The sequence below is a fragment of the Kogia breviceps genome, chromosome X (genome assembly GCF_026419965.1).
Source record: "Kogia breviceps isolate mKogBre1 chromosome X, mKogBre1 haplotype 1, whole genome shotgun sequence".
NCBI classification, from domain to species: Eukaryota; Metazoa; Chordata; class Mammalia; order Artiodactyla; family Physeteridae; genus Kogia; species Kogia breviceps.
In genome coordinates, this window is record NC_081330.1 from 81486061 (window position 1) to 81502982 (window position 16922).

Consider the following 16922-nt stretch of genomic DNA (forward strand, 5'->3'; position numbering starts at 1 on the left):
TGTCCTCAGCCTGCCTTTTGACTGCAGAAAACCTTGAGCCAAACAGTAAGTTTAATCAGAGAAGTGAGAAAATGCAGCAACAAAGGAAAACAGTCCAACATGACTACATAATAATAGTTTAGGCATTAAGCAGTCAAGGACCTTTTTAGTTCCTCCTCAAGGGCTATAGATGATATTCTGAGCCATATCCTTTGAACTGTCTTATAGATACTGAAACCCCCACCGGGTGGAAGAAGCTAACTACATGATGACCAGACTGTGGCCATGACATAAGCTGCCGCAAATCCGAAAATTGGCCTCAAAGAAATGGGAACAAACCGACCCTGGAAGTAAAGACTAACTGCACTTAATAATCAAGATGATGCTGGTCAGACCAGCACATGACCAATTTCAAGATGACTGTCAGAGCTGCCTGTACTGTTTCTGCATGTAGCCCCCTCCCTCGGACTATAAAAGCTCTTGCTCACTGGTTGTCAGGGAGGGGAGTCGGCCATTGCACAAAAATCTGCCCCCAACCCTCCCACCCCACCCCCCGGTTGCTGGCATCCAGTGGAATAAAGCAAACTTTTCTTTCCACCAACCTTGCCTCTTTATTGGCTTTAGAGTGGCAAGCAGCCGGACCTCACTTTTGGTAACAACTGGACAACTATGAGCTCCTGGTGTGTAGCAGAACTTCTATTTGTTCCAAAGAAGGTTCTTTATCCATCAGACATACCTTATCATTTGCAGCTGAAAGGCAGCTTGCCTGCCTTCTGATCCATGGAACTGCGTCTCCTTCCTGCCCCAGCCAACAGTGATGAACTTGCCTAGAGAACAAATGAGTGAGAATAGACAAGACAACTGATAAGATAAATAAAATAAAAGCAGTTTCACAGCTATTCTTCATGAAGTTGGGTCCTCTGAGACCTCTCAATAAATTGACCAGCAGTCAATATTTTTAAAAACTATGCTCCATATTATATGCTGAAGTGATTCTGAAGACTTTGAAATGCCCTTATTTTGGAAAGAGCTCTACTGCAATCGTATATAAACTCCCTTGATGACAGTCAGCAATCCATCCCCACTTTACAAGGAGAATGAAACATGAACAATCTATGCAATATGTCCACAGATAACAAAACATAAAATTCAAGAAGACAAGAGCTGGGAATAAAATTCCGATTGTAAGTGTTCAATCCACTAAATGTATCCAACATCCCTGCTAGTGTGGGAGGAGACCATGATTATGGAATTTAACCACTCACAGAGACTGAGACCCCCTAGTGACAGAGGCCAAAATTAGAACACAGGGCTTCTGCCTTCCAGGCAGCTCTTCCTTCTAAATTATAATGCTGACCTTACCTAAAATGTAAAGTCAGAGTTGCTGAAATAATGCAGCCTTCTGTTACTGAAAGTAGGACTTGGCATCCACCTATAAGAGGTACTACAGAGATGCCCCTGAAAGCATCGGCCAGATCCAGGACCCAATATTTCCCTCCTATAACTGATGCTGATTCTGATGAAGCAGGGCTGTTTATAATTCCTATAAAGTATGGGTCAGCATGACCATTTTCTGTCTGCTCTGCTTGGGCACATCCACGTATTGTAGTACCCCAAAACATACCTTGCTGCTGTATACAAACAGTAGTGCCTATCCTGCTGCAGATCAGATAATAAGTGGTGGAGTTACAGCAGGAATCAGCAAACTACAGACTGCATCTGCTTTTACAAAGAAATTTGTATTGGAACACAGCCATACCCATTTCTTTTTTTTTTTTTTTTTTTTTTTTTTTTTTGCGGTATGCGGGCCTCTCACTGCTGTGGCCTCTCCCGTTGCGGAGCACAGGCTCCGGACGCGCAGGCCTAGCAGCCATGGCTCACGGGCTTAGTTGCTCCGCGGCATGTGGGATCTTCCCGGACCAGGGCACGAACCCGTGACCCCTGCATCGGCAGGCGGATTCTCAACCACTGCGCCACCAGGGAAGCCCACCCATTTCTTTATGTACTGTCTTTTGAGTGTTTTCACACTACATCACAGAGTTGAATAGCTGCAACACAGACCATATGGCCGGAAAGCGGAAAACAGTTACTATCCAGTTCTTTACACAACAAGTTTGTCAACACCCCGGTTAGAAGTAAAATATCTATTTACCACTCCACAGAGTGACTTTTTGTTCTGACAAGTACATTTCTGAGACCTGAGACCCTGACTTGGTCTCCCTCTCCTTTGATTTAGTCTATTAGACTTCTTATGGAAAAGTCGGTGGGATGAGCCAGGCCCAGAGCACTTTCCCATGCAAAGATGCGTTGGTTACTACCTCTATGAGTATTCTGAAAGCTGGATGCCTCAGAGTCCCACCCTGGGCCCTAGACCCAGCACCATACCTGCTCCCTGAGCAAGCACATCTAATCCAAAGATTGGAAAGATTCCCCACATGCCAATGACTCCCAGTCCACAGCTCTGGCCTCTCCTGAACTTCAGCCCCTTCTATTCACCTGCTTTACTTGGTGATCCCATAAGGCCCTTAAACAAATCCAAAAAGGAACTCTCCACCCACCCTTACAGACCAGCACTTCCCCCACCTTCCCTCTCACATACAGATATCTTTATTTCCACCACCTGAGCTTCTGGCTAGAGTCCTACTAAACTTTCTTCTTCACCTTACATACCCAAAGCCTATTTATTTCACTTTCTAAACTGGTGTTTCTCAACTAAATAGGGCAGGAGTGGAACCATGCACATATATTCAAAACAAGTTTCCCATAATTCCAAAAAATGTACTCCTATCCTCATTGAGAATCAAAATTTTCCTGCATTTTTCCCTTTTCTAGTCCCACACCTACCTTCTTGATCTCTCACCTGGATTCCTGTAGCAACCTCCTACCAGATCACACTGTCTCGTCTCTTCCCTCTTCACCAATCAGTCAATCTTGCATTATCAGAACCTTTAATGACTGATCTCCTATAACTTAATGTCCAAATTCCCTATCAAACTTAATCAAAATCCCCCCCTTTAGTTCACTGAACATCCATGTCCTGTCACTAGGCAATGCTAAATTACTCATAGTTGCCTGAATAAGCCATACTGTGTCAAAGGCTTCTATGAAACATCCCTGCCTTGGAATGAACTAATTCACTTGCTTGGACCACTCCCCCACCCTCAACCCTCATTTACCCAACACCAAATCAGCCAAAACACAGCTCAAGTCGGCCTCCTCTGGGAAGTCTTCTGCCCCCATTACTCCCTTTCTCTCCTTATGCTACCCTAATACCTGCACATCCTGTTATTATTGACTCCTTAAGGGAAAAGATGAATTAGCCACAGCACCAAACACACTGCTGGGTTCATACTATCTACTCAAACATTATTTCTGAACAAACAAATTATTTTTGAAGGAATAAATGAGTAGCACTTTTGTAAATGATTTCTTACTTAGTAGAATGAGAAGTCATGAGGTTAGATCTCAGCAAAGGTTAAAATACCATCTCCCCCATCCTTCTCCTCAATCAGACCAGCTACCTGGTGCCCTCAAGTTGGCCAGACCTTATACTCAATAAGCATCTCCCCTTCAGTACTTCCACAGCGTAATGCCCATATCACCTCAGCTAAATCTTAGCAAGAAAACAATATGATGGTTCCCATGAAAATTCAGGTCTAATTAGTAGGAACAAAAATCAGCTCTCGGGCTTCCCTGGTGGCGCAGTGGTTGAGAATCCGCCTGCCGATGCAGGAGACACGGGTTCGTGCCCTGGTCCGGGAGGATCCCACATGCCGCGGAGCAACTAAGCCCGTGAGCCATGGCCGCTGGGCCTGTGCGTCCGGAGCCTGTGCTCCGCAATGGGAGAGGCCACAGCAGTGAGAGGCCCGCATACCGCAAAAAAAAAAAAAAAAAAAAAAAAAAAAAAAAAAAAAAAAAAAAAAATCAGCTCTCTATCCAGCCTCTCTTGTCTTCTCCCCAAAATTGTACCTCAGAAATGCTCTCCTTATCCTAGCTAGTACAGTCTTTTTCATTAAACACCCCGGCTAAGCCTGTCCTGGGCTTTGGGCAACAACTACCCAGGTGATTCTAAGCACAGATCCCTATTCCCCAAGTTATTGACCAAGCCAACTCTGAGACTTGGAGAGGCACCAGAGGTATGCCTTTTAAAATCTCGAATGAACTAAAGGAATTGGGCTCTCAGACAGTGAACTAAGTAGGGGTTTAAGTTCTTTGTGCTTATGACGTGCCTATTAGTGTGCAAGACAAGCCACAAAATGTTTCAAAAAAAGCTATACTTACTTTCACCAAAATCATCCTGGTGGATTTGCTGTTCTATGATTGGTTCCAACTCTTTTGTCAACATAATTAGGGTCTGTTGACCTTGGAGGAGCACAAACAAGAATGATTTTGTTCTCATTTAGCAAATCTGCCATTCCGTAAGTATCTATAGCACTGGAAGCTACTGAGCTGGAGTGGAGGAGCTTATAGTCAAAACAGGGAAGACAGAATTTATTCAAAATATTCTGACTCTCATGTTTATAAAGAAGTTTCGACTGGGTATGTCACCTAGTGTTTATCCTCAGCTATTTATGTATGTCAAGCTAACATTAAAGTCCACATAGCCCTCTTGCACTAACTTCAACGATTTAGTCAGCAAGATATCTCTTCAAATGTACACCTCATCAGGGTGCTAGTTTGCAGAAACCCATCTGGAATGAAAAGACTTAAGGGAAAAAAATAGGACTGGGAGAGCATTTCTTAGAATCAGTTTATTTTATGTAGCAACTCTTCCTCTTAGAGTAGGCTAAATATTGCTGACATTTTGAACCATAACTATGGACCTTAGCAGCAATTTTTGTTTGTTTGGTTGTTTGGGTTTTTTTTTGTGTGGTACACGGGCCTCTCACTGTTGTGGCCTCTCGCGTTGTGGAGCACAGGCTGCAGACCCGCAGGCTCAGCGGCCATGGCTCACGGGCCCAGCTGCTCCGTGGCATGTGTGATCCTCCCAGACAAGGGCATGAACCCAAGTCCCCTGCATCGGCAGGTGGACTCCCAACCACCGCGCCACCAGGGAAGCCCCTCCAGCAACTTTTTAAAACAATATATTAAGAAGTAAAACTTAACCCCAAAACACCACATTCCATATAGATTATCATGTTGGTATCCTTGTTCCAAGAAAAGTTTTTTTGAAACCTAAGCACCCTAAAACTTAAGCCTGTGAGATATTAGGAGTCATGTTTTATAAAAGTCAAGAATTAGGGACCAGTGACATGCTTACCGTGGCAAGAAGCACCAGTTCTTGGTCAGGACTCCAACTCATGACAGAGATACAACTGGCTACACTCCCGACCGATTCCAGCTGACAGAGACATTTAAAAATATTAACGAAAATATGAAAATATAAGAGTCTCAGTAAATATTTATGATGACCTTAATCACAACAATTAACGAAACACACAAGGGTGAAATTATTCAGTAAACACTTATTCAGTAACAGTTATTAAAAGACCAGGCATGGTACAGACCATATGTACTCAAGGTGACTACGGCCACTCCATTCCTCCCGTTAAGGAGATAAAAGAGAGATAAAAGATGCCTCTACAGCAGGGTTAGGGATGTAACAGAGGTCTCTGGGAATTAAGCGGGGGCTCAGAGCAGAGACTGACAAATGGCCCTGGAGAGTCCAGGAAAGCTTCTCTGAGGAGGTGCTTTGAAGGGTAGGAATAGGGCCAGGAGGAAGAGACTGGGGGGAAAATGTGCAGTTAAAAAGAGCACTTAAAATCAGCTGCAACGAGAGCATAAGATATATATACACACAGGAATGATGCGGGTGGGAGGTGAGGCTAAAAATGAATTGGGGGAACAGATAGTGAAAGGTCTTATAAGGCACAATAAGGATCATGGATTCTGTCTTGCAGACACTGTGATGCCATAGATATGGAGGATCTGCCACATCTAGTGGAGACCAATGGATTGGAGGAGCTCAGAAATTAGGAAAAAAATCTACAAAATGTTTTGAAAGTAAAAGCATACCTTTTAAATGTGAGAAATACTCATTAAGTTATACTTCATGGCTATGCTATTTCTCACCATGAAGTGAGAACAAGATTTATTGTTTTACTAAATGGAACCGTTAAAAGCAAAGGTGCCAGACTTACACTGCCAGGGTTTAAATCCCACCTGATAACTGTTTGAACTTGGCCTAGTCATTTAAGCCCTCTGTGCCTCCACTTCCTCTTCTGAACAATGGAAAAACAACAATCTACCTCATAAGGTTGTAGTGAAGATTAAATACAATTTTGCATGAAAACCACTTGAAAAAGTGACTGGCGTATTGTAAACATTTAATAAATGTCAGCTGCTATTATTAAACTATGATTAGTAATATGACTTGTGATACATCCATGTTAAAGGGATCACAACTAAGGGAATAATCAACAAAGTTTAAAAAGCTGTCAAGAAGGTGAGGATAGAAATCCAGAAACTCAGCCTTATGCTAAGTAGAGAAGGAGGAAAATGCTTGTAATCTATCTTCTCTGGTAGTCATAAGATGTGCACATAATGATAGCATTATCACCTTAGCACCTGTAGTTCAGGGACTCTTAAAGTTAGCCATCAAGGAGAGGCTTACTCAGCATTCATAAAAGAAAACATAAGCCATATAAACACTTCAAAGACTCCATAAATTGAGAAATAAAGGTTACAACTCAGGATCAGAGGTGAGCTATACCATACAAGAATGGCCAGGTTTGAGTTTTTGTTAAGTTCTTATCTGGAATGTTCTGATTGTTCTCATTAATAAATGCAGTAGACAAAACGGACTTTTAGAAGAGTCCTGAAATATAGATAAAGCCATGCCAACAATTTTCTGTAAAGAATTATATAATGCAAAGACTTCAATTTGCAAAATGCTTAAATATTATGGCTCCTGACATTTTAAACTTCTACAAAAAACTAGTGACATCAAACCAAAAAAGGCATTTGAAGATGCCTAAGATTTCCTCCTCACTGGTCTCTTCCACTTACCTGGTGTGTGTTGAGATTGCAAAGTAGGACATCTCTAGAGGCTGTGGCCACAAACACAGTCTCGTGATCCAGCAACTCCTGAATACCAACAATGCAGCCACTTCCATCCTCTGAGAGAAAGCTTTCTGCTACCAAAGGAGTGTCATTTTTCACCTTTCACAACAAACAAATAAGCAAATTAAGTCAATCTACTTTCAAGAACAATTCATAACACTTCCAGAAATAATTTCTAATGTTTCTTTTATAATATAAAAGCTTTCTAAAAGGTTTTTCCTAGATTAAAACCCAAACTTTCAGTTGAGAAATATCACAACACTACCATCTTTAACACAAAACACAGTTAATGTGACCTTTGTGCCAAGCAAACATAAAAGCCTGGTATCTTTGAAAATATCCAATAAAATATGAAGCTGATAACTATGATTTCCTAAAATGTACACAGTATGGGGAAAGGGGACTATGAATGTAATCACCTAAAATACATTAGTAGCAAAATATAATTAAGGGAAGATATCAGAATCAACCTAAAGAACTTTTAAATATACCTACGCTCAAGCTCCAGAAGTGAAGATTCTGATTTAGTTGCTATGAGATGGTGACTGAAACAGTTAAAAAAGCCCTAAAGGAAATTTTCGTCTGCATTCCCACTTGAGAACTGTTAACAGACAGTATTTACATGGTAGAAAGGGTGAAAAGTAGGGCACCCCCACAAAATACAGTGTCAGAGTTTTGCCAACTTAGATTAAAACAGAAGCAGACTAAAAGATAGGGTACTAGTTAAGTTATAGCTAATATGACATCAGTATAAATCGAAGGGAGTATTCCTTTGGCGGGACATAAATTCAGAAAGATTTAGAGGACATACTATTTGGGGAAGCAAGTTTGGAAAAAGACAAGCCAAGAGTCATGCCACGTGCTAGCATCTTCCATCAGTAACTTACCTCTCTGGTGACAGGGTCTACTTCTATCAGTCCGTTTTCTGAGCCAAGGAGCACTGTGTCTTGTTCAGTTCAGAGAGAAGCACTGAGGTTTCCCTGGAGCCTGAATATCCCTGAACTCCAAGCTCTGAAATAACTTTAGATTTCTCATGATGAAGTGACTCCTGAAAGAAAAGTACAAATATCTCTTTCTTTTAAACATATTTATTGGAGTATAATTGCTTTACAATGGTGTGTTAGTTTCTGCTTTATAACAAAGTGAATCAGTTATACATATACGTATGTTCCCTTATCACTTCCCTCTTGCATCTCCCTCCCTCCCACCCTCCCTACCCCACGGCTCTAGGTAGTCACAAAACACCGTGCTGATTTCCCTGTGCTATGTGGCTGCATCCCACTAGCTATCTATTTTACGCTTGGTAGCGTATATATGTCCATGCCACTCTCTCACTTTGTCACAGCTTACCCTACCCCCTCCCCATATCCTCAAATCCATTCTCTAGTAGGTCTGTGTCTTTATTCCTGTCTTACCCCTAGGTTCTTCATGATCTTTTTTTCCTTAGATTCCATATATATGTGTTAACATACGGTATTTGTTTTTCTCTTTCTGACTTACTTCACTCTGTATGACAGACTGTAGGTCCATCCACCTCATTACAAATCTCTCAATTTCGTTTCATTTTATGGCACAGTAATATTCCATTGTATATATGTGGCACATATATACAAATATCTCTTGATGAAGCTTTAATGTCTCTGAGAAATTGAAAAACCTTAGTAGCGATCAATGACACTCTAATATAAGCAAAATGATTCAGGAAGTTAGAATAACAAAGAAAAAAAAGGAAAAAAAATAAAGATCTAATCTGAACCCACACAGAGATGAGTGGTAGCAACATAATCAATTGTGTAAATCTATGGTCTACAAATTGAGGCTGTGAAATCTATTTTATGGTCTCACTCTTTGCAAGAGGCAAGATTCTCAACTTCAGAGTTTTTGTTTCAAAAAAGATTTATCATCAGTTATTCTGCAAGAAAGTTGAGAGGAACACAATGAATGAGAAAACACTTTATTTTTGCACATGAGGATGTTTTCATAACTTGACAGATTTACAAAATCATATAAAAATCCACATATATAACCTGGCAGTGGAAGAAAATAAAATTACTTTAATACCACCAACTACATTTATTGATAAACTGGCTCTATATCTTCATTAAAAAATTAAAATTGAAATCAAACATAGAAATAAAGAAAAGCATTTATGGGACTTCGCTGGTGGCACAGTGGTGAAGACTCTGCACTCCCAATGCAGGGAGCCCGGGTTCGATCCCGGGTCAGGGAACTCAATCCCACATGCATGCCGTAAGTAAGAGTTTGCATGCCACAACTAAGGAGCCCGATTGCTGCAACTAAGGAACACGAGGGTCACAACTAAGACCCAGCACAACAAAATAAATAAATAAATATTTACAAAAAAGAAAATAAAAGCATTTATTGCCCTCAGGGAGAAAAGAAGACACTATGAAATTACAACAGTATACTTCAAAATGATGACCAACAGGTCGAGGAGCTTGATAACCAGATAAAAATACTTCACATTACTCCACTTTCCTGGCCTGATTTTCACCAGGGCAATAGCAAAGCTGAGAAAAGAACGACCAATAGGAAATCTACTTTGGTCTGGCAAAATCAGACTTGTTTTAACGTATAACATTATCTAAGAGGCAAAAAAAAAAGTTAACATGCTGTATATTTATATCCAGATCACTATAAGGTTTATACTGTAATTGGAAGTCCCTAACTCATGTTAGAGGTGACAAGTACACAGTCCACACTGGCCTTCTTGTCACCTTAATCCAAGGTGAATTCTCTCATCTTGCATTTCATACTTATGACAATGAAAGAATAAACATGAGTTAATCCTTATACTACATAGCAGATAAAATGTTAAGTGTAGTATGAGTGAGACAACATAAAATGTGGGTTAAGAGGAAAGTAAGCCCACACACGGTGGAAGTGAGGAAGAGTGTCAAGGCAAACAATGGTTTTGTAAGCTTTCAGGACATTTATATTCAAGAACTTCTACAAATTATTTGAACCTGTATTACACCATGAAGACTTTTTATTTAGATCTAATTTTATATAGAAAGCTTGGGTTTTTGAAAGCATATAAAAATTACATTATCTTTCATCTTTAAATAACATAAAGATGACCACTGACATAGATCTGAAAGGATGGGTAGATTTGAGATGAGAGGATGTCTGACTAGAGGGGAGTAAACACGGAAAATAATAGCAAGAGATGAAAACAGGCGACAGAAGACCAGGTGTATTTCATCCTGGTTTAGCTCATAATAATTATGCTGTTATTGTTGCCATGATCAGAGCATCAAAATGTCTCCCTGTGAACTTCGATTCTATTCACCAACAATCTGTGGAGCTCTGGTGTCCGTGAACCCCAGCATAAGTCTTTGGAAGGTAAAGGCAGAAGGAGCTGAGGAGGACTCCCGTTTTCCTATTACCTTGCTGTTTCCATCCATATCACCCCAGCAATAGGCCTTCATCCTTCCAGGGGCCCTTGGTCCCAGCCTCTGGCACTCCCATGACCAGCGTGATAACTACCACCCCAAAGGTACCAGCACTAACCAGGCAGGTGCCCCCTCCAGGTGCCTGAAGTCTAGTAACATGCAGCTCCTCCTCTGAATTCCAGAGTTATCAACACCAGCTTCACAATGCCTCTCCTCCAAGGTTAGGCCATGATAACCCCAATGGCTTCCCTTGTTTTGATCCTCAGACCTAGCTAAGTGTTGTAACTTCTTCTATCAGTTTACTTGTTTAGTTACTTCACTGCTCCCTTTTGCTTTTTGTTTCTCCAGCAGCTACTTAACCAATTCTTCGTTTTAAATTCTGTTGAAATATTATGTGGTTTCTACTTTCCTGACTGTATCCTGACTGACAAACATATCAAACAACCTGAGTTCTCAAATCACTGAGCTTTCAAAATCTCCGGCCAAGTGTAATAGGGAAGAACTTTTGTATTCTATTACAAGTTAATCACTAAAGGGATGCAGCCTATAAGCTTAAATTATACATCATCACCCAACTCTCAGAACCCTGACTCCCAGGTAATGAGCATTAAGCCAAAATACGTTTGTTTAGCTCACAAGAAACATCCTGACCAGGCCCACCTATGGGAGGAAGAAATTCACACATACCCCTCTGGAGGCTGATGGGAAACAGGAAATGTTTAACTTTACTCCCTCCCCTTTTAGTATGGAAGAAGCCTGAATTCTACCTCAGGTAAGATGGTTCTTTGGGGGCATGAGCTCACCATTTTGGTTTGCTGGCTTTCCGAATAAAGTCCTTCTTCCTTGCCCCAGCAACTCGTCTCTCGATTATTGGCCTGTCGTGTGGTGAGCAGTATGAGCTTAGACTTGGTGACACAAGGGCAGCTCATCATTCATCTCCCTCCTCCCCAACCCTTCCAGCCTCAAAATGAACTTCTCTACAATTTTACACCTATCATCCTTATTCCCTTACCTTCTCAGAAGTGTCCTACTCTTTATCAAGACCAGAAAAGGAGAACCCTCCAAACTCCCCCAGGACCTTGGCTTATCAGAACCCTTTCTTTTACATCTGCAATCTCCAAACGCCCCTGCCCTCAAATGACTCATGCTTTCTCAGCCCTTAAATGCGCTAAAGATCTCTCCACACCACAGATAAATTCTGGATCCTCTCTGAAATTTCTGTAACTCCTCTAATTTCTTCTCTTGCTCCTTCATCCATCCACCTCTTGGCTAATTATCATGCCCACGACCAAAAGTACCAAACAGATCACTAATATGCTTAGCAGATCTAAACGTCTAGCCCTGACCCTCCCTAAACTGAACACTAAACTCACATTCTCAACCTCCTGCTGTTACCACAAGGATTTCTCAAAAGCACATCAAATGCAACCTGTTAAATGAAATACCTGCTATTCTCCACCAAACTAGTTTCCCCTCTGGGGACATGGCATTCCTACTTTCTCTGACCTCCAAGCTGAAACTGTGTGTCTGCTTCCCTTTTGCCCACACTTTCACAGTACCCTCGCGGACAGAGCCCGTTTCCGTGCCCCCACCCCAGCTACGTCGTTCGAACACTCACCTACGCCGCGCTCTGAGGACCCCCAAACAGCAGTGCGTCCGCCCAGGGCTGTGCACGGGCTTCTCCCTGTACGCTGCTTCTGTCTGAACTCTCGCGACGCGCACTGGGTCTCCGAGCCGCCGGGCCGCTCGACCAGCCCCGCTAGTGGCTGAAGCCGGGCGGAGGGGCGACGGGCGAAACACGTACTCGCAAGCGAAGATACCCCGACAGGCGCCAAGCAGCGCAGGAGTGACGCCGCGAGGTCGAGGGGCCGTAGCCTGCCTGCTTCGTCGCCCCGCAAAGATATGTGAGGAGAGGCGCTGGCCGCTGCCTTCTTTCCCTACATTCTACTGACTAGCCTATTGTGTTTGAGCCCCGCTTTGACGTCAGACCGCAAAGCTCAGTAAGTGGCACCGGCGGGTGGAGCCTGCGGAGCCTGGGGAGCAGCGCGCGTGCGTAGAACATGTGTCCCGGGCTACACGCAGGAAAGACACCTTCCTCCGTGGCAAGCGGGAGGAAGAGTACAGGTCCCCAGGGGGCGGAGTTTGCAGCACCTGAGGTCGCCATGGCTACCGAGCCCGAGACCCCTTAGGCCGCCGTGGCTGAGGAGCCCGCGGTGCCGTCGCTTGTGGAACGTTTCTTCACTCGCTGGTACAAAGCGGGTAAGTGGAGAATGATGTCAGTCTCCACTGGGCCCAATTTGTCTGACAGTATAGGGACTATGATGACATCATAAGCCACACGCGCCCTCCCCAGCGCTTCCTCCCCACGTCAGAAGGAACTGGATCTCTCTGATCCCCTGTAGGCCAAGGGAATGGCATTTGCAAAGACATGGAAAACAGCAGAGTGCATGCTGGGTAGGGGAAGGCAGTGCGAGTTCAGGAGGGTAGGTTGCTTGCAGGAAGATGGTAGACTAAGGTGAGATCCCCGAGGGAGGCAGGAGATGGATTGCAATCTCCATGAGTGCCTACAGGGATTTTAGGGACTCAGTCCTCCAAGAAGAGGTGATACATAAACTGATTTAAATGCTAGCAGTCTAAACTAAGGTAGAGGCATAGGGATGGAGAGAAGAGGGTGGGTTAGAGTAGAGGCATTTAGAAGGCAGAATCTAACAGTTTTACTTAAAGGAAGTCGCTGGTATTACACATTTGCCACTTAGAAGTAGGTTTTCTGTTGTACAGGGTAAAGCAGTGTACTAACAAGTATTTACTCATAGCATCACACCTGACTTGGCAACATTGGAGAGCATGTTAAAATGTCATGGGGACTTCACCCATTTCTTGAGAAATAGAAATAAGATATATTACTTCCAAACCACTAGAGGAAATAAGGTGCTAAAGAACACTCAGTCCATCCAACAGAGACTCAATTAGTGCAGTACAAAACAGAAAAAGAGAATAATACATGAGAAGTGTAGGGAAAAATCACAATAAATAGGAAGCAGAAATAAGATGACAGAAACAACTGCAAACTACAGATTACTAGGAAAAATTCAAAATGGAGTCATATGATCTTTCAAAGAGCACTATCTAAATCATAAGGGCATGGAAGGGTCAAAAGTATATAGTTGTGAACATTTTTAAATGATTGTTTCAGTTCTTAAATGATTAAAAAGAGGGATTCAGGGCTAATGAGTGTGATTATAATTCTGAAGGCTCAAAATATACACATGCCAACAATTCACTGAATTTGACAAATTCAAAGAGTGGGAACTTTTAGAGTCTCTCTCAGTAACTGATCGATTAAGAAAACAATAACTATGAGCAATGATAAGGAAGATTTGAAGAACCCTATTAAAATCTTGATCGAATGGGTATGTACAGAATACTAGGTCCAAAGATTAGAGGATAGGGCTTCCCTGGTGGCGCAGTGGTTGAGAGTCCGCCTGCCGATGCAGGAGACACGGGTTCGTGCCCTGGTCCGGGAAGATCCCACATGCCGCGGAGCAACTAAGCCCGTGAGCCATGGCCGCTGGGCCTGTGCGTCCGGAGCCTGTGCTCCGCAATGGGAGAGGCCACAGCAGTGAGAGGCCCGCATACCGCAAAGATTAGAGGATATATATTCTTTGGAAGCACAATTGGAAGATTTAGAAAAGCTGATCATACACTAGGCCACAAATATGTCAGCAATTTTCAAAAAAGAGTTGTGAAGGTGGAAACCACGCTAGCTGAACACAATGTAATTAAGTTAAAAAATAATAACCCATGGAAAACAAACACAAACCACTTAGGGTTGGAACGTTTAGAAATATGACCTGAATCAAGTAATATATATGACCAACAAGGGATAAATTGTAATTATTAATCATAATAGAAATTAGGAAATATTGCAACTAAATGATAATGAAAATAGCACTATAAAATCTTGTGGAATACACCAAAATGTTAGAGGGACATTCATAACACTAAATGCTTGTATTAGAAAAGCAGAAACACCATAGATTAATGACCTAAGCATCCAGAATATGAAATTAGAATGAGAATAACAGAATAAATACAAGAAAGTGGAAGGAAGGAACATTCGTCAAAATTAAATAAAGAGAAAAGAAGAAAAAAATCCATAAAGAACTTCAAGCAAACCAAACGGCTGTTGTTAGGAAATGCAAAAGAAATGGATAAATGTATACCAACGGTCACTGAGAGAGAGAGAGAGAGAGAGAGAGAGAGAGACAGACAGACAGACAGACAGACAGACAAGTAAAACATATTAGGAATGAGAAAAGAAATAATCATTCGGATACAGTAGATATTTATGTAAGTAGCATTTCACTTAATTTGAATTACTTAATTTTAAAACAGATGAAATAAATAATTTTCTCAACCTACCAAACTTAAATCAAGTAGAAATAGACTGATCATTTTCTATAATAAAAGTATAATCCATCATAAATACGGAATGCAGGGCTTCCCTGGTGGCGCACTGGTTGAGAGTTCGCCTGCCGATTCAGGGACACGGGTTCGGGCCCCGGTCCGGGAAGATCCCACCAGCGGCTGCTGAGCCTGCGCGTCCGGAGCATGTGTGCCAAAACGGGAGAGGCGACAACAGTGAGAGGTCCGCGTACCACACACACACACACAAAAATAAATACGGAATGCTAAAACTAAAATTGATAAAGCCCTTCAACCTTTTTCCATGGCCTCAAATATTACCATTAAATTTTATGTCTGTAAGATCAACCCCATCTGGGACTCACAATTTATGTACTTATTAATTCATATCAGCCCAGCCCATACACTTGGGAACGTCATCCCCAACTTTGGATTCTACTCTTTTTACAGGCTGATAGGATTAATTACTTGAAAGCCCTCATGTGATAATTCCAGCTTTATCACACAGATATGAGCAAATCTTCAAAACACATAAACAGCCTTTACATGATCTGAAACCTGGAGACCTGGTTTTCTGAAATAAGTGTCAGAAAAATCTGCCCTTGAGCATAGGTTAAAAATAAAAAAGTCTTACCAGGTACTGTTAACAACTAACATCAGTAAAACTCCAGAGTGTTGATCCTTGAGTGGTTCCTCATCACATCTCCCTGTCTACTGGATATCAACTCAGTCTGAAGACCTTAAACTGAAGATTCTTAGGAGTCTTCTAGGTGACACTGACTTCAGAAGTGGACAGAATCCTCCAAGATGACAGCATGAGATTAATTTTCTGATTCTCTGAGACCTTTTTCTCCTCCTTTACTCTACTATCAATATTGTCTATCATTAGACTGTAATGCCTTCTAGCACATTACTGTGACCTTCCCTTATCTTTATTGTATTATTTTTTTATTCCTGTGATCTTCTTCTGCTACTTAAGGAAAAATATCTGACATTCCCAATCAGACCCTGCAGACAAAAGACACAAATGCTGCTCCTTTAAACACTCTTCAAGGCAGATTTCTTTTTGAAGGCCCCTTCTGATTTGTCAGTTTCCCTTACAGCATTAATCCCAACCTCCAGACTTTGAAAACTGGACACTGACCTCCTGCTTAGGTCATTACAATCCTATAAGCAAGTCCTACTCAAACAGGAGTAGGCTCCAATATTGGGGCCATCCTGGCCCTGAGAGTCAAATTTGCTCATGGTATTCCGTTTGTTCATGATAGTCAGCCTGCTTTGTGCAACTGGTTAACTCTGCTAAATACAGTTTGTTTGCCTTGAGGAACACAAAATTGGCTTTCTCTTGCTGTGATAAATGATACTTATACTCTGGATATAGTCTGTGCCACACTGGGGTACTATTCCTTATATAACATCTTAAAAAACACCCATATGGCATATGCTTACTTATCTTGTGTGTTCAGAATAATTGTTAGAGACATTCAGATATGTAAAACTGAACATTCCAGCAGATCTTGTTCCCCTGGGGTGGCTGGGTGGGGGGGATTATCCAGTAACAATCAAACCAAAGTTTTAAAAATATGTCCCAGGAAGAGTAAATGACTCCCTATTCATATATGCTTTGTGACCTGCTATGCTCACATTAGGGAAAATAATAACTAGCAAGGATGGCCCTAAACTTGTCTTTGATTCTGACAAAAGTCACGTGGCTATCAGAAGTGAACGCAGCTAGATTCATTGCCTGGTTTTTATAATCTAGGCCCTTGATTTCAAGACTTGTTTCAAGGGCTAATAATCATTGTGTTTTGAATGATTACTTGTTTTGCAGTTGGCCAGTGCATCCTGTCCAGAGTCTTAAATGCTATTGAATAGCCAATGTCACATCAGAGCGTTCAATGAGGCATTCTACAACGAAAGGAGGGGAAGAGATCAACCCATGTCCAACTAAAGACTACATTCTCTAAATAAATTCCTCACCAGTAAAATCAGAGCAATGGTGGAAGTCTAGATAACATGGATTAAGGTCTTGTGGGCAAA

The 16922-nt window shown here is 41.9% G+C and overlaps 1 pseudogene; it reads right to left on the reverse strand.

Moving 5' to 3' along the window:
• Positions 1-11386, reverse strand: part of LOC131748129 (elongator complex protein 1-like) — a 29156-nt pseudogene extending 17770 nt beyond the window's left edge.
• Positions 11387-16922: the final 5536 nt, after the last annotated feature.